The 26,187-nt window shown below is 35.3% G+C and overlaps 1 protein-coding gene and 1 pseudogene across 5 annotated transcripts in view; one reads left to right on the top strand and one right to left on the bottom strand.

Moving 5' to 3' along the window:
• Positions 1-26,187, bottom strand: part of ATRNL1 (attractin like 1) — a 931,221-nt gene that overhangs the window by 535,879 nt on the left and 369,155 nt on the right. The window lies entirely within an intron of this gene.
• The window catches only part of LOC143654578 (eukaryotic translation initiation factor 5 pseudogene), a 30,757-nt pseudogene continuing 11,396 nt past the window's right edge, over positions 6,827-26,187 (top strand).

Genomic DNA, 26,187 nt, shown 5'->3' with positions numbered 1-26,187 from the left:
TTTTTGTCTGAGAATGTTTTAATTTCTCCCTCATTTTTGAAGGATAATTTTGCTGGATATAGGAGTCTTGGTTGGCAGTTTTTCTCTTTTAGTAATTTAAATATATCATCCCACTGTCTTCTAGCTTCCATGGTTTCTGCTGAGAAATCTACACATAGTCTTATTGGGTTTCCCTTGTATGTGATGGATTGTTTTTCTCTTGCTGCTTTCAAGATCCTCTCTTTCTCTTTGACCTCTGACATTCTAACTAGTAAGTGTCTTGGAGAACGCCTATTTGGGTCTAATCTCTTTGGGGTGCGCTGCACTTCTTGGATCTGTAATTTTAGGTCTTTCATAAGAGTTGGGAAATTTTCAGTGAAAATTTCTTCCATTAGTTTTTCTCCTCCTTTTCCCTTCTCTTCTCCTTCTGGGACACCCACAACACGTATATTTGTTCGCTTCATATTGTCCTTGAGTTCCCTGATACCCTGTTCAAATTTTTCCATTCTTTTCCTAATAGTTTCTGTTTGTTTTTGTAATTCAGATGTTCCATCCTCCAAATCACTAATTCCATCTTCTGTCTCTTTGAATCTATCATTGTAGGTATCCATTGTTTTTTCTATCTTTTCTACTTTGTCCTTCACTTCCATAAGTTCTGTGGTTTGTTTTTTCAGTTTTTCTATTTCTTCTTTATGTTCAGCCCATGTCTTCTTCATGTCCTCCCTCAATTTATCGATTTCGTTTTTGAAGAGGTTTTCCATTTCTGTTCGTATATTCAGCATTAGTTGTCTCAGCTCCTGTATCTCATTTGAACTATTGGTTTGTTCCTTTGACTGGGCCATATTTTCAATTTTTTGAGCATGATCCGTTATCTTCTGTTGGCGTCTGCGCATTTAGACAGATTTCCCTGGGTATTGGATCCAAAAGTTTGGAAGATTTTTCTGTGAAATCTCTGGGTTCTGTTTTTCTTATCCTGCCCAGTAGGTGGCGCTCATGGCACATGTTTGTCTGTGGGTCCCACCAGTAAAAGGTGCTGTGGGACCTTAAACTTTGGAAAACTCTCGCCGTCTGGGAGGTTCGCTAGCCGAAGCGACTTGAGCCGGCCCGGGGTCCGAACGCAGGGAGGGTCGCTGGCCGCAGCAGCCTGGGAAAGAGCCCGTCCGAATTTCCTAGTTGGCCCTGGGCGACAAGCGTGGCGGGAGGGCGCCAGCGGCAGCGGCCCGCCCGGGAGAGAGCACGTTCCCCGGGAGTCACGGGTTTGGAAGGGGCCTCCCCCACCCGTCACCGTTCCCCGCGGCCTGGGGATTTCCGATCCAATTCTCTCAGTTGGTCCGGGGGGCCGCGCGTGGTGTGGGCACCAGCCGCCTTGGTTTCAGGGGACCGCCTCTCCAATTCTCCCAACCGGCCCGGGAAGGGGGAAGGGAGTGACTCCGGTCGCTTGCCGCCCCGCCTGGTGAGGCCCGCGCGCCTCAGTGATCTCACCCGAGCTGCTTCTCTCAGCCAGCCTGCCGTTCCAGGATGGGATACGCTGTCTTTTTTATCTCTGTTGTGGCTTTGGGCACTTTCTGTATCGTTTCTACTCCCCTAGTAGCTGTCCTGGAGAAGAAACTAAGATCTGCGCGTCTTACTAAGCCGCCATCTTCCAGGAAGTCCATGAGGTTTACTCTTGTGAAGCTTATGTAGATAAAAGAGAAGCTTAGACTACCTATAGGCATGACCAAGAGTTACTCCAATTCTTGGTTACCAACAGTAACCCACTGAGGACCTCTGTTGTTGCTCAGATGTGGCCTCAGTCTCTCTAAGCCCAACTCTGCAAGTTAAATCATTGCTCTTCCCCCTACGTGGAACATGATATCCACAGGTGAAAGTCTCCCTGGAGACAAGGGAGAGGACTCCCAGGGATGAATCTAGATGTGGCACAATGGGATCAATAATCCTATCCTGACCAAACGGAGGAAAAGAAGTGTAATTAATTAAGTATCAGTGGCAGAGAGCATTCAAATAGAGTCGAGAGGCTACTCTGGAGGTTGCTCTTACACTAGCTTCAGGTAGACGTTGCTACCTATCATAACCTGCCAACCCCCAACCAGGACCATTCCATCCAATCTTAAAGAACACCTAGGGCAATTCATAAGATTCTACAAGGGTTCCAGGCACTAGAGTAACTCGCCAGAAACCTACAACCTCCAATGGGTCCCTGGTCCAGATAAATACTGAAACCTTACCCAGCCTCTCCAGAACATCAGATAGTTCCATCTCCCTAACCCATATTAGTGATAGACCCTTTCAATATCAAAAATTTAGAATTGCCATAGCCCAAACAACCCCAAAGAGAGGTATGGAAAGATCAAAGGTGTTGGTGGAATTATACCTAGAAGATAGGATTTAACAAACGAATATGAAGCTGTATCATTAAATTGATATCCCTTTGAGTCTCCAGCATTTTAGAGCAGCTAGAACTAAAACCTAAAATTGTGAAATTGTAACCCATGTCAAAGTCTGAAATATGTTCTACAACTAATTGTGGTGTTTTGTTTGAAAACTTATAGCTTTTCTGTATATATGTTATTGTTCACAAAAAAAGAAGGAAAAAAAAGTCGATTGTGATGATAAAAAAGTATTTAAGCCTGCTAGTCTCCTATTTTCTGGAGCAGTTAGAAGAAAAAATATGAGAAGATAGTATGGTAGCCCATGACAAACTCTGGGATCTATCCTGTAACCACTTTTTGAAGAGTGTTTTGAAAACTATTGCTTTTTATTTCTTTGCTTTGTATATATGTTATACTATACAAAAAAAAAAGTTTAAAAAAAACAAACAAAAAAAACAGTAGTACTGAATTTTAAATGGATAAATACTCTGAAGGTATTTACCTTCAGGAGACACACACACACACACACACACATATATATATTAAAACATTTATTTCCTAGCTCTATCCTTTGAAAAGACCTAAGAATAAGGGCCGAACCAGTAGCAATGAACATCATCAGCACCTAGATTGTGATATCAGATTTCTGTCTTTTCATTAAACAAACTAGGGCTTTTTGGAGAAATGGTTGATCTATAACCAGGACAGAAAATGGCCTAAACACACTTGGAATAACTTGTCATAACATATAGCAAGGATGCCGTAAAAAACTACCCTGCTCATGTTAAAAGAACAACAGAGCAAATTTTGAATAGGCTCTCACTGGCTAAATGTGGTATAATATTAATTTCAATAAGGGTAAGAGTAACAATATAATGAAGGCCATAAAATGTGTTTAAATATATTAATTCACAATAAGATTTAAAATAACAACTAATTGAATTCAGAATGTGATAGAGAACCAGTTCGTTATTTAACAACTGGTAAATAAAGAGAGAATCAAGTATTTGTAGTGCCCTTTTTTATATGAATTTTACCCTGGATAACCAAAAATAGATAAATAAAATGTCTCTACATAGAAATATTCCAGCTAATAAATGATAAAGAAGTGAAAGAATTGGAAGAATTATTTTAACAACTCCCAATGAATTAACAGAACCAGGTATTCAGATCAAGATACTAAATATAAAAAGAGACAAGCAGCCATTATTTGCCTCCTTTTAAAACCGTATCACCAATAGTCTTACAAAAGAGACTGAGTTTGACCCTGATCAAGCTTCTGGATCCAGCTACCAATTTTCATGAGAAACAGAGGACAGAGGCAGATGTTACGCTGCACCATAAGTACATAGTCATAAAAATTTAGACTCTAAAGTTAGCCAACTTTACACTCCAAACAGACCGCATTTTTCAAATGTTGGTGGTACATTTAATACAATTCATTCATAATAAAACTAATAAGAAATGATTTAAATATAATAATGATGATTAACCACATAAATACCAAGCCTAAATTAAAACATGGATTAATTCACGGTGATAGAATCTAGAAATTCTATCTTCAGAAGACAGATTGGGTTTCGAGAATGGGGAGTTGATGATTAATTCGTACAGATTTTCTACTTTGGCTGGTGGTAAAAGTTTAGAAATAGATGTTGGTGATGGTAGCATATTGTTGTGAATATAATCAACAGCACTGAACAGTATGGGTGAATGAGATTAAAAGAAGAATCTTTAGGATGAATATATTAATAGAATAAAAATTAAAAGATAAAACATCTGACTATACAAGACAATGAACCCTTTTGTAGACTATAGGTTGCAGCTAATAGTACAAGTATAAGAATGTTCTTTCATGAATTATAACAAATGTATGATGCTAATACAAAGTAGTAATAAAAGGATAGAATATAGGGAAAATGTATTAATATAAATAATGGATGATAACTATTGTAATAATCTTTTATCACTACAGTTATTGTAATAACTAACAAAAGTAACTACCATTATCAAAATAATTATAAAATTATTTTTTAAAGTCTATTATCAATGGTAACAAATGTTCCACACCAATACAAGGTGTTGGTGGTGGGATGGTGCACAGGAATTCTGTATTTTATACATTATTATTGTTTTGTAAACTCATAACTCGGAGGAGGTAGGAAATCCAAGAGAGGATATCTTGGAAACAAATGAAGAAAATGTATTAAAGAAAATGGAGTTAACTGTCTCATTTGTGGTTTCCTCCTCTTCTTTCGCATTTCTTAATCAGCCTTTGGTGCTTATCTTTAGTCTATACACAATGTTTTTCATCTCATCCGGTCTCAAGTCTTTAAACGCTATTTATATGCCTAAAATTCCCAAATCTATATATCAAGCCTATATTTTAAACTCTAGACTTGCATATCCAATTACCTTCATGGCATGTTAACCTGGATATATAATCCAGTATTTCAAAAACTGAATACTGCATATATAACTCAGTATTTCAAATAGTAACATGCCTAACTATATTCCCTGATCTTTCATCAAAAACTTACTCTATCCTACTACACTATAAACATATCAAATCATATTTGATAGGGAACATTCACAACTGATTGCCACATAGTAACAGTGATATTGACAAACTGAGCTACATCCAAAAAAGGGAAACTATATCTGGGAATTTTATCATATAAAAAAGGTTGAATGAGCTGGAATTTTTACAGGGAAAAGGGCTTTAACTATTTCTATATAGTTCTAGAGAGTAGAATTAAAATCAGTCAATAGAAGACCCATGGCCTGGAACCCTCCCCTCCTCTATTATGAGAACAAGTCACTGTATGCAGTCACCTCTATGACCAGGATAGACAGTAAATGTCAACAGACCCCCTAACGGGGGAAAGAATGTCATTAAAACTCCCCTCCCCTAATCAAATCACAGGAGACCTTGCTGAAATTCTGTTGTCACACCCTGTTCGCATTATACTCCCCACTCATAGCCCATTTAATAACTCAGTCTGGCCAGTGAAGAAGCTTAATGGTGCCGGGTGTATTACTATTGATTACAGAGAACAAATTTGTTTACAACTGTACCAAACATAGTTACTTTGTTACAGGACAGAAGCACTCAATTAAGCCAATTTCATTTTGTGTTGGCTCTCATTAATGCCTTTTTTAGTATTTCTTTAGATCTCTCCAGCTAATCTGTGTTTGCCTTCACATGGGAAAAACCGCACGGGCATTTACTGTGCTACCACAAGGATATCTTCATACTCCCACTACTTGCCATGGTTTGGTAGCCCAAGAGTTAAAAATAGGGAAACCTCCAGCAGAGGTCACTCTTTACATTATATTGATGATGTTATGTTAACTAGTAACATGCAGATTTGGAAACCACCACTAAGACCGTAGCAGACCACCTTAAGAGCTGACGATGGGCACTAAATCAGGACAAATTACAAGGGCCTGGATGCTCTGTCAAATGCTTGGGTATTGTTTGATCAAATTAAGACTAAAACTATTCCCTCTGCTGTTACTGATAAAGTGCAAAATTATCCCATCTCACATACTCCTAAATAGTTCATGGCTTTCCATGGTTTGTTGGATTACTGGAGACCATTTTGTACCTCATTTCACACTGATTCTAAACCCCTGACATGCCCCGGTTAGAAAAGAAAAAACATGGGAATGGGATGTTCTATTTAAGAGAGACTTTCTAATTAATAAAGCTCAAAAGAAAGGATTGCCTTGTTTAGTAGTGAGCTCTCCACCTCCAAAACATGTAAGTTGAGACTTTATACAACTAAAAATATTGGAGATGAAGATACATGTAGCTTTCCACCAAACTCTGGTGCCTCATGATTCTATAATTTTATAATCACACTCTAAAATTTTGTACTTTAAATAGATGAGATAATTTTATATCTGTTAATTATTAAAATGCTTATACTATTTCATATGTGCTTGATTTATATAAGGGTTCTCTTGTTACAGAATATGGAGTTACTGTTACTGGCATACTTTGTTTTAGGTAGGCAGTAGTTATTCTGGAAAAGTCAGAGGCTATTTGAATATATAAAAATAAACCATTTCAAATTCTTTAAGTAACAGGTGTACTGTATACTTTAAGTATATAAATGAATATAGTATACACACAAACTCACATATATCTGCATGTGTCTCTCTCTCCCTCTCTCTATATGCATTTATTTGGTGTGAAGATAAAAATAAAGGCAAAATTGTTTAAACTGGTTTGCCCATACTGTAAAGATCTTAATTGAAATAATATTAGTATTTGCTTTATATAGTATTAGTTTTTTAAATAAAGTAAGGTTTATTATGGATTGTATTATTAAATACATTTTCCTGCTCCCTCCTGTCCTCAAAAATCTCTTCAATTTTTTATTTTATTATTTTTATTCATTTCTTGTTTTATAAAACACTTTAATGTGATATATATTTCAAACAAGTAGTTATTATGGTATAAAGACTTAATGGGGGTAAAGGCTGTGATAACTACTGAATTAAAAGGTAAGCTTTGATTTTTCATCTCTACAAGCTTCTTGCTGCCCAAATCCACTGGCTTTATAATTCTCTCTTTTTACTTTATTTATTATTTTGGTGCATGAAGATGTTTAAGGAATGATAATATTTGGTAAGGATTTTGGAATTTTACTCATAGATACTATAACAAAATTTTTATAATTGGAATGTTTTCTTTTGTTTAATGTTGCTAAGCTATATGTATGGTAAATTTAATTCTTAGCAGCATCATAAGTCACTTGCTTACTAAGTAATTCCAGAAATCAAGACAATGATTTTCATTTCTTTCAACCACATAATGTGCCTACCAGAGTGGGTAAATTTAAGTAGATGGATGTTTGTATACAGTTCATCAGACTTTAATTTAGTTGTTGAGAGCTGCTGCCACCTTAATATATTATTTGATCAATTTATGTATTTTTAAAAGCTGTATGAATTTAATGCAAACCATTCTAATTTTAAACAAGTTTTCTTCATTGCTTTTGATAGCATGCTTTAAGATTTAGGTTGCCTACCACTTTAGAATTCAAATAGCCTTAAGCAATTTTGATTGTGGTTAAATGATAAAAGTGACAATAATCTAGAAACTGAACAGGAAAATATTTGTTGCGTGTGTGTGTGTTCTTTTTCTTGGAATGCTGTGACTCAACTTACTGAGTTGATTTGCATGAGTTTCTAAAAATGAGATTTTATTTTAACACACTATTTATGGCTTATAATATCATGAAATTGTATCTTAGTAAAAAAGAAGAAAAAATCATTACTATAGCTGCAATTTTAATGATTGAAAAACAGAAAGAACAAAGTGAGCTTAAGAACTTTGTATTCTCCTATAATAGAGTTGCACATCAACATTTATACACCACAGTTTAAATTAAATTAAATCATATTGAATCTAAAGCACCTGTTTCTGAGTAAATGGGATTTGGTAATTCACTCTTAAGTCAATCTGCAAACTGATGTCACAATTTAGATTTGATTTTTTTTAATGAAAATGATGCTAGGAATTAGTCTTCTCTTTCCAAGTCTAATTTCCATTCTCTACTAGGTGATATCTCCTTACTAATAATGGGTTAGTTATACCGAACAAAATAGAAATAGAACTGAATCTTCATGCTGATGTCTGTAAATTTTTATCACAGGTATGTTAGGATCTTGAACATAGAGGAGTCATTTAAACACAAAATAAGATGAAAGCTACTAGTTATATAGGTATGAAGTGAAGAGGACAATGTATCTTAAGTGTGTGATTTGAAAAGCAGTGGTTATAATAAAAATGTACTGACAAAGATGCTCTTCTATAATTTTTTAAAACTACTTTATTTACATCATTATTATTATTTGTTGTGGTGTCTTACAAATGGTTACAAATTTGAAGAACTTTTCATGTATTTTCAAATGCACTTTTCCTTTTGTTCCAAGCTTCCACACCATATTTTTGGCCATTACCACTTCTTAAGAAGTGGTATTGGAAATTGTTAATCAATTTTACCAATTACCTAAATAATAATATATTAACCATGCTAATCAGAAAATATAAAGATTTGGTATATATAAAACAATATTTATGAAGTATTCTTACTGAGGAAAAGAGAAAGAATTTATGATTGCTACATGATTGGTTATGATAGATACAAATATTTTATACATTCAAAGAAGGAAGATACAATATCAAATCTGGGAAAACTCACGCTAACGTTCCATTTTAACACCTCTAAAATATATTACATAATCTAAAACAGGTTATAATAGTTAGGTTAAGGTGTCAACTTGGCCAGGTGATGTAGGCCAGTTGTTCTGTTGCTGTGGATTTAAATAATTTAAATTCATTTTTGGCGGATAATATTTGTGGTTGGCTAAGAGGAGTGCCTCCCACAAGGAGTGAGATTTAATTTGATTAGCTGGAGGATTAAAAGAAGAGTCAGGTCTTTTGTCCGCTGGCCCGCCGCGCGGCGCCCACGCCCCGCAGCAGCGGACCCGCCCGCCCTCCTCTCCCCTCTTTTGTCCACCTCCCCCCTCTTCCGCCTTCACCGGCTCCTCCGCCACCAGCCTCGACAGCCTTGCCACCCTCACCTTTCCTCCTCCAGAACAGCTACTGGGGGAGTGGAGATAATACAGAGCAGCTCCCGGAGCCACGAGGGAGATCAAAGGGATGGCGTACCCCATCCTGGAACGGCTGACTATCTGGGAGAACCAGCTCCGGTGAGATCACCAAGGGGCACGGGCTTTCCTGGGTGGGACAGCAAGCGACCGGAGTCCCTCCCTTCCACCTTCCCAAGCCAGCTGGTAGAATTGGACAGGCGGTCCCCTTAGGTCGTGGCGGCTGGTGCCCCCACCACGCGAGGCCCCCCGGACCAACTGAGAGAGTTGGGTCGGAAATCCCCAGACTGCGGAGAACAGTGACCGGGGGATCCCTTCCAAACATGTGACTCCCCCGTCCGGCTGGGAACAGTGCACTCTCCCGGGCTGCGACAGCTGGCGCCCTCCCGCCACGCTTGGCACCCCAGGCCGACTAGCTAATTCGGCCGGACGCTCTCCTGTGCTGCGGCAGCCGGCGACCCTCCCCGCATTCGGAACCTCAGGCCGGCTGGCACTCTTCCAAGACGCTTCGGCTGCCGAACCTCCCCTATGGCGAGAATTTTCCAGAGTTAAAGGACCCACAGCAACTTTCACTGGTGGAACCCGTAGACAAATGTGTGCCACGAGTGCCACCTACTGGGCAGGATAAGAAAAACAGAACCCAGAGATTGCACAGAAAAATCTTTCAACCTGTGGGGTCGAACACCCAGGGAAATCTGACTAAATGCCCAGACGCCAGCAGAAGATAACGGATCACGCTCAGAAAATTGAACATATGGCCCAGTCAAACGAACAAACCAATAGTTCAAATGAGATACAGGAGCTGAAACAACTAATGCTGAATATATGAACAGAAATGGAAAACCTCTTCAAAAACGAAATCGATAAATTGAGGGAGGACATGAAGAAGACATGGGCTGAACATAAAGAAGAAATAGAAAAACTGAAAAAACAAATCACAGAACTTATGGAAGTGAAAGATAAAGTAGAAAAGATGGAAAAAACAATGGATACCTACAATGACAGATTTAAAGAGACAGAAGATAGAATTAGTGATTTGGAGGATGAAACATCTGAATTACAAAAAGAAACAGAAACTATCCAGAAAAGAATGGAAAAATTTGAACAAGGTATCAGGGAACTCAAAGACAATGTGAACCGTACAAATATACGAGTACTGGGTGTCCCAGAAGGAGATGAGAAGGGAAAAGGAGGAGAAAAACTAATGGAAGAAATTATCACTGAAAATTTCCCAACTCTTATGAAAGACCTAAAATTACAGATCCAAGAAGTGCAGTGCACCCAAAGAGATTAGACACAAATAGGCGTTCCCCAAGACACTTACTAGTTAGAATGTCAGAGGTCAAAGAGAAAGAGAGGATCTTGAAAGCAGCGAGAGAGAAGCAATCCATCACATACAACGGAAACCCAATAAGACTATGTGTAGATTTCTCAGCAGAAACTATGGAAGCTAGAAGACAGTGGGATGATATATTCAAGTTACTAAAAGAGAAAAACTGCCAGCCAAGACTCCTATATCCAGCAAAATTGTCCTTCAAAAATGAGGGAGAAATTAAAACATTCTCAGACAAAAAGTTACTGAGAGAATTTGTGACCAAGAGACCAGCTCTGCAAGAAATACTAAAGGAAGCACTAGAGTCAGATACAAAAAGACAGAAGAGAGAGGTATGGAGAAAAGTGTAGAAAGAAGGAAAGTCAGATATGATATATATAATACAAAAGGCAAAATGGTAGAGGAAGATATTATCCAAACAGTAATAACACTAAATGTTAATGGACTGAATTCCCCAATCAAAAGACACAGACTGGCAGAATGGATCAAAAAACAGGATCCTTCTATATGCTGTCTACAGGAAACACATCTTAGACCCAAAGATAAATATAGGTTGAAAGTGAAAGGTTGGGAAAAGATACTTCATGCAAATAACAACCAGAAAAGAGCAGGAGTGGCTATACTAATATCCAACAAATTAGACTTCAAATGTAAAACAGTTAAAAGAGACAAAGAAGGACACTATATACTAATAAAAGGAACAATTAAGCAAGAAGACATAACAATCATAAATATTTACGCACCAAACCAGAATGCCCCAAAATACGTGAGGAATACACTGCAAACACTGAAAAGGGAAATAGACACATATACCATAATAGTTGGAGACTTCAATTCACCACTCGCATCAATGCACAGAACATCTAGACAGAGGATCAATAAAGAAATAGAGAATCTGAATATTACTATAAATGAGCTTGACTTAACAGACATTTATAGGACATTACATCCCACAACAGCAGGATACACCTTTTTTTCAAGTGCTCATGGATCATTCTCAAAGATAGACCATATGCTGGGTCACAAAGCAAGTCTTAACAAATTCAAAAAGATTGAAATCATACACAACACTTTCTCGGATCATAAAGGAATGAAGTTGGAAATCAATAATAGGCGGAGGGCCAGAAAATTCATAAATACATGGAGGCTCAACAACACACTCTTAAACAACAAGTGGGTCAAAGAAGAAATTGCAAGAGAAATTAGTAAATACCTAGAGGCAAATGAAAATGAAGACACAACATATCAAAACTTATGGGACGCAGCAAAGGCAGTGCTAAGAGGGAAATTTATTGCCCTAAATGCCTATATCAGAAAAGAAGAAAAGGCAAAAATGCAGGAATTAACTGTCCACTTGGAAGAACTGGAGAAAGAACAGCAAACTAATCCCAAAGCAAGCAAAAGGAAAGAAATAACAAAGATCAGAGCAGAAATAAATGAAATTGAAAACATGAAAACAATAGAAAAAATCAATAAGACCAGAAGTTGGTTCTATGAGAAAATCAACAAAATTGATGGGCCCTTAGCAAGATTGACAAAAAGAAGAAGAGAGAGGATGCAAATAAATAAGATCAGAAATGGAAGAGGAGACATAACTACTGACCTCACAGAAATAAAGGAGGTAATAACAGGATACTATGAACAACTTTACGCTAATAAATACAACAATTTAGATGAAATGGACAGGTTCCTGGAAAGACATGAACAACCAACTTTGACTCAAGAAGAAATAGACGACCTCAACAAACCAATCACAAGTAAAGAGATTGAATTAGTTATTCAAAAGCTCCCTAAAAAGAAAAGTCCAGGACCAGACGGCTTCACATGTGAATTCTATCAAACATTCCAGAAAGAATTAGTACCTACTCTCCTCAAACTCTTCAACATAATCGAAGTGGAGGGAAAACTACCTAATTCATTCTATGAAGCCAACATCATCCTCATACCAAAACCAGGCAAAGATATTACAAAAAAAGAAAACTACAGACCAATCTCTCTAATGAATACAGATGCAAAAATCCTCAATAAAATTCTAGCAAATCATATCCAACAACACATTAAAAGAATTATACCTCATGACCAAGTAGGATTCATCCCAGGTATGCAAGGATGGTTCAACATAAGAAAATCAATTAATGTAATACACCATATCAACAAATCAAAGCAGAAAAATCACATGATCATCTAAATTGATGCAGAGAAGGCATTTGACAAGATTCAACATCCTTTCCTGCTGAAAACACTTCAAAAGATAGGAATACAAGGGAACTTCCTTAAAATGATAGAGGGAATATATGAAAAACCCAGAGCTAATATCACCCTCAATGGGGAAAAATTGAAAACTTTCCCCCTAAGATCAGGAACAAGACAAGGATGTCCACTATCACCACTATTATCCAACATTGTGTTGGAAGTTCTAGCCAGAACAATTAGGCAAGAAAAAGAAATACAAGGCATCAAAATTGGAAAGGAAGAAGTAAAAGTATCACTGTTTGCAGACGATATGATACTATACGTAGAAAACCCAGAAAAATCCACAACAAAATTACTAGAGCTAATAAATGAGTACAGCAAAGTAGCAGGCTACAAGATCAACATTCAAAAATCTGTAGCTTTTCTATACACTAGTAATGAACAAGCTGAGGTGGAAATCAAGAAGCTAATCCCATTTACAATCGCAACTAAAAGAATAAAATACCTAGGAATAAATTTAACCAAAGAGACAAAAAACCTATATAAAGAAAACTACAAAAAACTGCTAAAAGAAATCACAGAAGACCTAAATAGATGGAAGGGCATACCGTGTTCATGGATTGGAAGACTAAATATAATTAAGATGTCAATCCTACCTAAACTCATCTACAGATTCAATGCAATACCAATCAAAATCCCAACAACTTATTTTTCAGAATTAGAAAAACCAATAAGCAAATTTATCTGGAAGAGCAGGTTTCCCCGAATTGCTAAAAACATCTTGAGGAAAAAAAACGAAGCTGGAGGTCTCACGCTGCTGGACTTTAAGGCATATTATGAAGCCACAGTGGTCAAAACAGCATGGTATTGGCATAAAGATAGATATATCGACCAATGGAATCGAATAGAGTGCTCAGATATAGACCCTCTCATCTATGGACATTTGATCTTTGATAAGGCAGTCAAGCCAACTCACCTGGGACAGAACAGTCTCTTCAATAAATGGTGCCTAGAGAACTGGATATCCATAAGTAAAAGAATGAAAGAAGACCCGTATCTCACACCTTATACAAAAATTAACTCAAAATGGATCAAAGATCTAAACATTAGGTCTAAGACCATAAAACAGTTAGAGGAAAATGTAGGGAGATATCTTACGAATCTTACAACTGGAGGCGGTTTTATGGACCTTAAACCTAAAGCAAGAGCACTGAAGAAATATATAAATAAATGGGAGCTCCTCAAAATTAAACACTTTTGTGCATCAAAGAACTTCATCAAGAAAGTAGAAAGACAGCCTACACAATGGGAGACAATATTTGGAAACGACATATCAGATAAAGGTCTAGTATCCAGAATTTATAAAGAGATTGTTCATCTCAACAACAAAAAGACAGCCAACCCAATTACAAAATGGGAAAAAGACTTGAACAGACACCTATCAGAAGAGGAAATATGGATGGCCAAGAGGCACATGAAGAGATGCTCAATGTCCCTGGCCATTAGAGAAATGCAAATCAAAACCACAATGAGATATCATCTCACACCCACCAGAATGGCCATTATCAACAAAACAGAAAATGACAAGTGCTGGAGAGGATGCGGAGAGAGAGGCACACTTATCCACTGTTGGTGGGAATGTCAAAGGGTGCAACCACTGTGGAAGGCAGTTTGGCGGTTCCTCAAAAAGCTGAATATAGAATTGCCATACAACCCAGCAATACCATTGCTAGGTATCTACTCAGAGGACTTAAGGGCAAAGACACAAACGGACATTTGCACACCAATGTTTATAGCAGCATTATTTACAATTGCAAAGAGATGGAAACAGCCAAAATGTCCATCAACAGAAGAGTGGCTAAACAAACTGTGGTATATACATACGATGGAATATTATGCAGCTTTAAGATAAGATAAACTTATGAACCATGTAATAACATGGATGGACCTAGAGAATATTATGCTGAGTGAATCCAGCCAAAAACTAAAGGACAAATACTGTATGGTCCCACTGATGTGAACGGACATTTGAGAATAAACTTGATATATGTCATTGGTAACAGAGTTCAGCAGGAGTTAGAAACAAGGTAAGACAATGGGTAATTGAAGCTGAAGGGATACAGACTGTGCAACAGGACTAGATACAAAAACTCAAAAATGGACAGCACAATAATACCTAATTGTAAAGTAATCATGTTAAAACACTGAATGAAGCTGCATCTGAGCTATAGGGTTTTTTTTTGTTTTTGTTTGCTTGTTTGTTTGTTTGTTTGTTGTTGTTTTTTACTATTATTACTACTTTTATTTCTTTTCTTTATATTAACATTTTATATCTTTTTCTGTTGTGTTGCTAGTTCCTCTAAACCGATGCAAATGTACTAAGGAACAATGATCATGCATCTATGTGATGATGTTAAGAATTACTGAGTGCATATGTAGAACGGTATGATTTCTAAATGTTGTGTTAATTTCTTTTTTTTTCTTTCTGTTAATAAAAAAATAAAAAATAAAAATAAAATAAAAATAAAAAAAAAAGAAGAGTCAGAAGAGTGAAAAGGAACTCAGCACAGCCCAGCACACCACAACTAGGAGCTCAGACCCAGACATTTAGGAATGCAGAAAGAAATCACTCAGGGGAAAGCTTATAGAACCCAGAAGCCAGGAGGGAAGTGACTTTACTCTGCCTTCTCATATAAAACAGGAACTCAGATGAAAACTCCCTGCCTTTCCTCTAAAGAACTGTAAACTTTTAACTAAACAAATCCCCTTTATAAAAGCCAAATGCATTTCTGGTTGTATTGCATTCCAAAAGCCTTAGCAAACTAAAACACAGGTGTTTGCAAACCATGGCCCAGAAGCCAAATCCTGTTTAATCCTGCAAACTATTTTTGTAAATAAAGTTTTATGGGATACAGCTACATACATGCATATACTCATGGTCTATGGCAAATTTCACATTATAATGCCAAAGTTAAGCAATTGAGACAGAAACTATATTGCTCACATAACTGAAAATGTTTATTATCTAGCCCTTTTAAGAAGTTTGGAGACCACTTATCTAAAATATCACTACTAATGCTATTCTTTATAAGAAATAAAATCATTTGAATTAGATTAGGTGGCATAAGTGTAAAATCTTGTTTTCTAAGATAATCTCTTATAAAGGACATTTTCAACCTTTTTCATTTGTAAAATAAATCTTAGTAAAGAAGTTCTTCCACTTCGTTTTAGTAGTAATTTTAAAAACTCATTAATGGTCCTTCTAAGTCTAATTCAGCTCTTTTAATAATTTTAACAGATTTCTGTTAAATATCCACATCATCCTAATATTTTTAGGTAGTTGCATCATAGTATAATTGGATTTTGTAAGTGGTCATTATTTTTATATTTGCAAATATCTTTTTGTTTCTCTATATTACTCATTATTCAAATACTTTTTCTTCAGGTCAAATACTTCCATTGTCTTATTTTGGAAATTTGCAGCTATTTTTATTGTTTTTATTAAAAACTTTGTAGTCATCAATATGTTTGTGAACATTCATCTTTCATTTATTAAGTTGTATCTTTGGGGCAAACAACCCCAAATGAAGTTATGGATTTGAACTATATTCACAAATTTATGATTGAACATTGTACCAAACTCTATTCTAAACATTTCACATGAGTTATCTGCTATTCCTACACTATGAGAAGATATTATTATTGGAATTTTATGGATGAAAAAACAAAATAATTGGTCTGATTTCACACAGTAAGCATCCCATTTGGATGTTAAGCTAGGTAGTTTTACTCCAGATGCCATTTTCTCTATCACCATACTGACTTGAATTTGCTTGATTTTATTATAATTTTATTATTATAAAAAATGAACAATGTTTCATTGATAAAATGTCTATTGTTTTTCCTATTAAATTTCTGTTCACTTCCTATGCATTGAGAATTTTATACACATACTTGTGCACACAAAAGCACACATTACATATCCATATTATTGATGATTTTCTAAGGAAAATTTTAGAAATAGTCCCTCTTTCAAATTAAAGCCATACTTTGCAATTGCACTCAAATATTACTCCTAGGGGCTTGTTAAAACTTTTACTTCAAAATTAAAATAAGACTTGAATTTAACTTTTGGCAATAGTATTCCATTTTAAGTTTGATTTTGTGAACTGCTGCATTCCTTTGAAATTAATCAACATCTATGATATGAAGTGGGTACCTTTAAAAGGATACCTCAAATTAAATATTATTATACAATGACAGCATTACAAATATTTTAGAAGCTGTGAAAAGATAATAACAAAATGCATTGTCTGAAATTGTACTTCTGTTTGGAGTTTTGGTTTATATATATCCTGTATATAATGTTGCCATAACCTATAAATAAAAACTGAATAAATTCAAAGTAGAGGATTATAACAATTCTATAAATATTTTGCATTAAAAATAAATATTCAGCATCACTGAGTTTTATGCGTAAAACTGTAAATTTAAATTTTAAAATAATTCTTCAACATTATTCTTGTCATTACTCTACTTGATTTGCTTATTTTTAGACAGTGGGTGATACTTAAGAACATATTTTGAAATGGTAGCAGTTGTGAAATTACAACATCCTTTTAACTTTATATAATTTAATGAAAATAAAAGTGTTTCTTGTACTGGTAGTATTATAATACTGAAAGATAGTGAATCATTTCTCCTTTGTGTTGATTGAAAATTAGGTATACAAATACTGCAATAACATTTTTATTAATTTATTCAGTTAACTACTTTGGATATTTTAATAAATTATAGTGAAAATTCATGTTAACAAGATTAGTAAAGTATAAAACTCTTCCCAGAGTTAGGGCTTCCCTTAAAACTTATAACTGATTTGGTGGTTCTTACAGAAAGCCCAAATAAGTTGAAAACAGAATTATAGTTTTATACAAGAGTATTAAATGTTGCTAATAAATAAAAGTTAAGCATTAAAAAGGGTAAAGATGAAGGTGATAAATACTCTTTTCTAGAAAATACCCACATGATTGAGTAATTGATTCATATACCCTTCATGTAGGTTGCCATTTCTAAACTAAAAGTAAGATAACGCTTGCACCTGCTTGTTAATAAAATAACATATATACAGTACTATATTTCAACAATTCTGGATAATTTTTACTTTTCCTAAAACACTTGCAAGAACTGGTACTGTTAAATTACAATCAATAATTATTTATAATTATTAAATTACCAAACCATATACTAATAGAAAAGGAAATTATTTATACAATATTGGTTTCCTGTAGGCAGACATTGTATCAGCTTATTTAATTTCCATAAATTATGGAAATTTTGTTGCATAATTTATTTAAATAGCCTTCATAAATCAACAATAAACCAGACAATGAAAGAAAAGTATTGAATCAATTAATACAAAGGCACCCAGAAACATGTGTCATCCAGAAATATAAGGACATATTCTCTTAAGTTCAGGTGGAAAAAATGGCTTTTAAAAGGGAGGGCATGCTGGTTGAAATTTAAAGAAAATTGTAATGCTATTTTTAAAATTACTGCAGGTAAAACAATTAGGGGTGATTACTGATCATATTTCAGTTAATTCTCCTATAATTTTTTTTACTAGGTAGGACAAATGATCTTTTTAAAAAGCAAGAGAGAGTTTGTTTCATTCAATTCTCTTAATATACATTTTTGTCATTAGGTACACATATAACTTTGGAGTATTGCCAAATATATTTACAATTAATTCACATAGTAATACCATATAAACATTAATAAATATGCCATATTAAATATGATATACATAGTTATTTTTACAAATTGTAACTAATACTTAGCTTAGATTTATCTATTTTATCACATTTCATCTCATGAAATATTGTTAGCAGTAGAAATTAGTACATATTATTTTAATTATTTATACATTTTACATATTTCTATATAAAGGGAAATAACTACATGTCAGTATTATGATTCCATTTTAATTATGATTTTAAGCATTTTTACATATTTGCTCAATTTTTTGGAATAATTCAGATAAATATAAAAATATTAAACTATTCATTATTTATCAACAAATTTTAAGAAGGAATCAATTTCATATTTATCCAGTCTTTTGAGACTGACATATTTTAGCTTAATTGTTTATGGGAATGTAAAGAAGGGGAGAGGGCTCTCACTGTATTGAAATATTCTGCAGTATTTGCAGGAATATAGAAGAGACCTAAATTAGATTTCTCAGAAGCAGTTGGCTTCCTGCCGGCCTTCCTGAGGTACTGAAAATCATTCTGAACTAGGAATGGAAAGGCTGTTTCTAATCATTAGTTTGCAACTAAGTGACAAACCTTGGAACTTAGGTTTTCAGTTTAACATCAAAAATGTCAGTGCTTTTAAGTTACAAAATATTATACAAATCAGCTAATGGTGTTTGCAAACATTACATTTATTTGGATTATTTTTATCATTTGAAAATATGATCTTTCAATTAACTGTCATTATTCACAGATTATGTTACTATATATAAATTAGTTTTGAGATCGTATCTCAGGTCTTGTTTTGCTTTAACACTCCTATATTTATAGGAACAGGATCCAATAAATTACTATTATTTTGTGTATTGAACCTAAAAATCATCCATACCATATTTCAGATATAGTGGCAGACCTTTACATTTCTTCTTAGAATGAGGCATCAATGCAGACTCCTCTGACTACTTTTGTTACATTCTATACCTTTTAAAAGTATGTATTAATAAATAAGTAACTCAGTTTTCAGTCAAGGGTCATCTAACTTCCCCACTGAATGCTTCTCCAATGAATGCCACTTTCACTGATACATGCGTTCCTTGAATTCCCAAAGCCTATAGCTTATATTAATCCTTTTTATAGTTGAATATAATCTACTCTTGTTCAGGTTGTTTTTTGAGTCACCTTTAAATTATTTGTCTTCTAAGGAAAATTGCAAATTTCTATTGCAATTAACCAAAATTTATCATCAAGTTAAAAAATAAAAAAACCTTAGTTCCTACAATACTTGACTAAAATGTTTATTTTAGGTCTTCAAATGCTTACTCAGTATGCTCAAGGGAGACTAAAAATTAATACAGGATATTTATTGATCTAAACGAACTTAAAATTAGTTGACGATCTAGCATATCCAATAGGAGAAAATTAATCCTGAAATTTGGAGGTAGAGTTGAGAAGAATCACCTTGTGGTAGAAAATGATGGTTTAAGATCATTTAAGTGTGAAATGAAAATGACCCACTACTTGACAATGGTGTGTTATTTTTTTTTTAATTTTTTAAACATAACAACATACAAACAAGAACATTCTTATCGTATGATCATTCCATTCTTGGTATATTATCAAAAACTCACAATATCATCACCAGATCATTTCTTAGAACATTTGCATCAATTCAGAAAAAGAAAAAAAGAAAAAAGAAAAAACTCATACATACCATACCACTTACCCCTCCCTCTCATTGACTGCTAGTATTTCCATTCACCCAATATATTTTAGCCTTTGTTTACTCTATTTTTTTCTATACCCCTCACCACTCCCTTTCATTGATCACTAGCATTTCAATCTACTAAATTTACTTTAATATGTGTTTCTGCTATCATTTATTTATTTTTAATCCATATGTTTTGCTCATCTGTCCATACCATAGATAAATGGAGCATCAGACACAAGGTTTTCACAATCACACAGTCACACTGCGAAAGCTATATCATTATACAATCCTCTTCAAGAAACATGGCAAATGGAATACAGCTGTACATTTTCAGGCACTTTCCTCCAGCCTCTCCAATATACATTAATTAAAAAGGTGATATCTATATAACGCATAAGATAAACCTTCTGGATAACCTCTTGTGCTGGTTTGAAATGATGTATGGACCCTATAAAAACCATGTTTTAATCCTAATCCCATTTTGTAAAGGCAGCCACTTCTTCTAATCCCTATTCAGTATTGTATGTTTGAAACTATAATCAGATCATCTCCCTGAAGATGTGATTTAATCAAGAGTGGCTGTTAAGCTGGATTAGGCGAGGACATGTCTCCACCCATTTGGGTGGGAGTTGAGAAGTTTCTGGAGTCCTATAAAAGAAGAGACACTTTGGAGAATGAGAGATTCAGAGACAGGAGAGAAAACTGCAGCACCACAAAGCAGAGAGTCCACCAGGCAACGCTTTGGAGATGGAAGGAAAATGCCTACCGGGGAACTTCATGAAACAGGAAGCCAGGAGAAGAAGTTAGCAGGTAATGCCATGTTCAACATGTGCCCTTCCAGCAGAGAGAGAAGCCCTGACTGTGTTCATCATGTGCCTTCTCACTTGAGAGAGAAACCCTGAACTTCATTGGCCTTCTTGAACTAAGGTATCTTTCCCTGGATGCCTTTGATTGGACATTTCTATAGACTTGCTTTAATTGGGACATTTTCTCAGCCTTAGAACTGTAAACTAGCAACTTATTAAATGCCCCTTTTAAAAAGCTGTTCCATTTCTGATATATTGCATTCTGGCATCTAGCAAACTAGAACACCTCTCATCTCTGTTTGAAATCTCTCAGCCATTGACACTTTATTATGTCTCATAACTCTCTTCCCACTTTCGGTCGAGAAGGTTTTCTCAATCCTTGATGCTGAGTCCCAGCTCATTCTAGGATTTCTGTCCCATGTAGCCTGGGAGGTTTGCACCACTGAGACTCATGTCACATGTAGAGAGGGGGAGGGTGGTGAGTTTGCTTGCCGTATAGGCTGAGAGAGAGGCCACATCTGAGCAACAAAAGAGATTCTCAGGGGGTGACTCAGCCTAATTTTAAGGAGGCTTAGCCTATCCTATGTGGGGATGAGTTTCATATGAACAAACCCCAAGATTGAAGGCTCAACCTAATGGATGTCCCCACTGCTTGTGAGAATATCAGGAATTCTCCATTTGTGAAAGCTGAATCTTCCCCCTTTCTCGCCATTCCCCCAAGGAGACTTTGCAAATACTTTTTTATTCACTATTGAAATCACTCTGGGATTTATCAGGGCATCCCTCTGGACAAACCTACAAAATCTCATGCCCTACTCTAGGTTCCATGTACTTATGGTGTTCAATTAACTGTCCACATAAGTTATATTAGGAAATGCACTAGTCAAAATAAAAATTTTGTACCAAATAAACATTTTTTTTTGCTTTAGTCTCACAGATAAATTAAAGTTTTAAAATATAAACTACCATCTATTTTCAACACCCTCCAATATTGACATTCCTTTGTTCTTCCTCATGCAAAAACATTTTTAATTTGTACATTTAGTCACTACGATTGTACACTTAAGGCATTCCTAGATTATACCATCTCAGTCTTTATCATCTATTTTTCCTTCTGATTTCATTTGTGCCCCCAGCTCTCCTCCCTCTATCATTCTCACATTCAGCTTCATTCAGTGTACTAACATTATTGTATTACAGTTATGTAGTATTGTGCTATCCATTTCTGAATTTTTACAATCAGTCCTGTTGCACAATCTATATCCCTGCAGCTCCAATTACCTAATATCTACCATGTTTCTATCTCCTGATGGTCTCTGTTCTTAATGGAAATTCTCCAAGTCCATTCACTAAGGTTAGTTCATATCAGTGAAACTATGCAGTATTTCTCCTTTTGTTTCTGGTGAATCTCACTCAGTATAATGTCCTTAAGGTCCATCCATGTTGTTACATACTTCATAACTTTATTCTGTCTTACAGCTGCCTAATATTCCATCATATGGATATACCACAGCTTGTTTAGCCACATGTCTGTTGATGGACATTTTGACTTTTCCATCTCTTGGGAATTGTAAACAATGCTGCTGTGAACACTGGTATGCAAATATCCGTTTGTGTCCTTGCCCTCATGTCCTCTGAGTAAATACTTAGCAATGGTATTGCCGGGTCATATGGCAATTCTATACTTAACTTCCTGAGGAACAGCCAAACTGCCTTCCACAGAGGCTGCACCATTTGACATTCCCACCAACTGTGGATAAGTGTGCCTCTTTCTCCGCGTCCTCTCCAGCACTTGTCATTTTCTGTTTTATTGATAATGGCCATTCTGGTGAGTGTGAGATGATATCTCATTGTGGTTTTGATTTCCAGCCCTAATAACCTGGGAAGTTGAGCATCTTTTCATTTGCTTTTTGGCTATTTGTATTTCCTCTTCTGAGAAATGTCTGTTCATATCTTTTGCCATTTTGTAATTGGGTTGTCTGTCTTTCTGTTGTTGAGTTGAACACTCTATATATTCTGGATACTAGATCTTTATCTGAAGTATCATTTCCAAATACTGTCTCCCATTGTGTAGGCTGTATTTTTACTTTCTTGACGAAGTTCTTTGATGCAAAAAGTGTTTAATTTTGAGGAGTTCCCATTTCTTTTTTTCTTTCTTCGATGCTTGTGCTTTGGGTGTAAGATCTAGGAAACCACTTCCTATTATAAAATTCATAAGCTATTTCCCTACATTTTCTTCTAACAGTTTTATGGTCTTAGATCTAAAATTTAGGTCTTTGATCCATTTTGAGTTAATTTCTTTTAGGGTGTGAGATATGGATCCTCTTTCATTCTTTTGCATGTGGATATCCAGTTCTCTAGGCACCACTTATGGAAGAAACTGTTCTGTCCCAGGTGAGTTGGTTTGACTGCCTTATCAAAGATCAATTGTCCATAGATGATAGGGTCTATATCTGAATGTCCTATTCGATTTCAGTGGTCAGTATATCTATCTGTATGCCACTACCATGGGGTTTTGACCACTGTAGTGTCTTGAAATGCCTTAAAGTCAGGTAGTATGAGACCTCCAACTTGATTTTTCTTTCTCAGGATATTTTTTAGCTATTCGGGGTACCCTGTCCTTCCAGATAAATTTGGTTATTGGTTTTTCTATTTCTGAAAAGTAAGTTTTGGGGATTTTAATTGGTATTACATTGAATCTATAAATCAATTTAGGCAGAATTGACATCTTAGCTATATTTAGTCTTCCAATCCATGAACATGGTATGTCCTTGCATTTATTTAGTTCTTCTATGATTTCCTATAACAGTTTCTTGTAGTTTCCTTTGTATAGGTCTCTTGTATCCTCAGTTAAATTTATTCCTAAATATTTTATGCTTTTGGTTGTAATCATAGATGGAATTTTTTTTTCTTGATATCCCCCCCAGATTTGCTCATTACAAGTGTATAGAAACACTACAGATTTTTGAGTGTTGATCTTGTAACCTGCCACTTTGCTGTACTCATTTATTAGGTCTAGTAGTTCTGCTGTGGATTTTCGGGGTTTTCGACATATGGTATCATATCATCTGCAAACAGTGAGAGTTTTACTGTTTACTTTCCAATTTTGATGCCTTGTATTTCTTTTCTTGTCTAATTGCTCTGGCTAGAACTTTCAACACAATGTTGAATAACAATGGTGATAATGGACATCCTTTGTGTGTTCCCGATCTTAGAGGGAGAGCTTTCAGTTTCCCTCCATCAAGGATGATGTTAGCTGTGGGTTTTCATACATCCCACTTATCATGTTGAGGATGTTCCCTTCTATTCCTACCCTTTGAAGTGTTTTCAACAAGAAAGGATGTTGAATTTTGTCCAATGCCTTTTCTGCATCAATCAAGATGATCATGTGGTTTTCTGCTTTGATTTGTTTGATATGGTGTATTACATTAATTGATCATCTTATGCTGATCCATCCTTGCATACCTGGGATGAATCCTACTTGGTCACGGTGTATAATTCTTTTAGTGTGATGCTGGATTCCATTTGCAAGGATTTTGTTAAGGATTTCTGCATCTATATTCATCAGAGAAATTGGTCTGTAGTTTTCTCATAATATCTTTGTCTGGCTTTGGTGTGAGGGTGATGTTGGCTTCATAGAATGAGTTAGATAGCCTTCCCTTCTCTTCAAATTGTTTAAAAAGTCTGAGCAGGATTGGTACTAATTCTTTCTTGCATGTTTGGGAGAATTCACATGTGAAGCCATCTGGTCCTGTACTTTTCTTTTTTGGGGAGCTTCTTAATAACTAAATCAATTTCTTTACTTGCGATTGGTTTGTTGAGATCATCTATTTCTTCTTGAGTCAATGTTGGTTCTTCTTGCCTTTCTAGGAAATTGTCCATTTCATTTACATTGTCTAGTTTATTAACATAAAGTTGTTCATAGTAACTCCTTTATTTCTGTGCAATCAGTGGTTATGTCTCTGCTTCCATTTCTGATTTTATTTATTTGCATCCTCTCTCTTCTTTTTGTCAACCTCATTAAGGGTCCATCAATCTTAGTGATTTTCTCATAGAACCAACTTCTGGTTTTGTTGATTTTCTCAATTGTTTTCATGTTCTCAATTTCATTTATTTCTACTCTAATCTTCGTTATTTCTTTCTTTTTGCTTGCTTTGGAGTTAGCCATTCTTTGTCTAGTTCTCCCATGTGGAGAGTTAATTCCTTAATTTCTGCTCTTTCTTCTTTCTTGATATAGGCCTTTATGACAATGAATTTCTGGATATTTACAATCAGTCTTGTTGAACATTCTGTAATCCTCCAGCATCAAATGTCCAATCTACCCTGTTTCTATCTCCTGAAAACCTGTGTTCTCAAAGTTCACTCAGTAATGTTAGTTCACATTAGTGAGACCATACAGTATTTGTTGTTTTGTTTCTGGCTAATTTCACTCAGCATAATGCCCTCAATGTTCATCCATGTTATTACATGCTTCGTGACTTTAATCTGTTTTACAGCTGGATAGTTTTCTATATATGTATATACTAGGGTATATTTAGCCACCCAACTGTTTGATGGCCTTGGGAATTGTAAATAATACCGCTATGAACATTGGTGTACAAATATCTGTTTGTGTCCTTGCCTTCAGTTCCTCCAAATATACACCTAGTATTGGGATTGCTAGATCATACAGAAATTCTATCCTTGGCTTCCTGAGGAACTGCCAAACTGCCTTCCAGAACAGTTGCACCATTCTACATTCCCAATAGTGAATAAGTCTGACTCTTTCTCCACATCCTCTCCAGCACTTGTAGTTTTCTGTTTTGGTTTGCTTTGTTTTATACCAGCCATTCTTGCAGGTGTAAGATGATATCTCATTGTGGTTTTGATTTGCATTTCCCTAATAGTCAGTGAGGTTCAGCATCTTTTCATATGTTTTTGAGCCATCTATATTTTATCTTCTGAAAAATATCTGGGTTTTCCCATTTTTAAATTGGGTTGTCTTTTTGTTGTTGATTTGAGAATCTCTTTATATATGCTGGATGTCAATCCCTTATCTGATACATGGTTTCCAAATATCGTCTCACATTGTGTATGAGGCCTTCTTCCTTTCCTGACAAAGTCCTTTGATGCACAAAAGTGCTTAATAGATAAATAGATCTATTAATGGATCTATAAAAAGATAGATTTCATTTATCTATTTATCATGGCTTATTCTTTGGGCATAAGTTCTAGGAAACTACTCCCCTATCACAAGATCTATAAGATATTTCCTTATATTTTCTTCTAAAAATTTTATGGTCTTAGTTCTAATGTTTAGGTCTTTGATTCATTTTGAGTTAATTTTTGTATAAGGTGTGAGATAGGGGTCCTCTTCCATTCTATTGGATGTGGATTTACAGTTCTCCAGACACATTTACTGAAGAGGCTTCTCTGCTCCAAG

Source organism: Tamandua tetradactyla, chromosome 13 (assembly GCF_023851605.1).
Source record: "Tamandua tetradactyla isolate mTamTet1 chromosome 13, mTamTet1.pri, whole genome shotgun sequence".
NCBI lineage: Eukaryota > Metazoa > Chordata > Mammalia > Pilosa > Myrmecophagidae > Tamandua > Tamandua tetradactyla.
The sequence above is the reverse complement of the archived record's forward strand: the minus strand, read 5'-3'. Positions and strand labels throughout refer to the sequence as shown.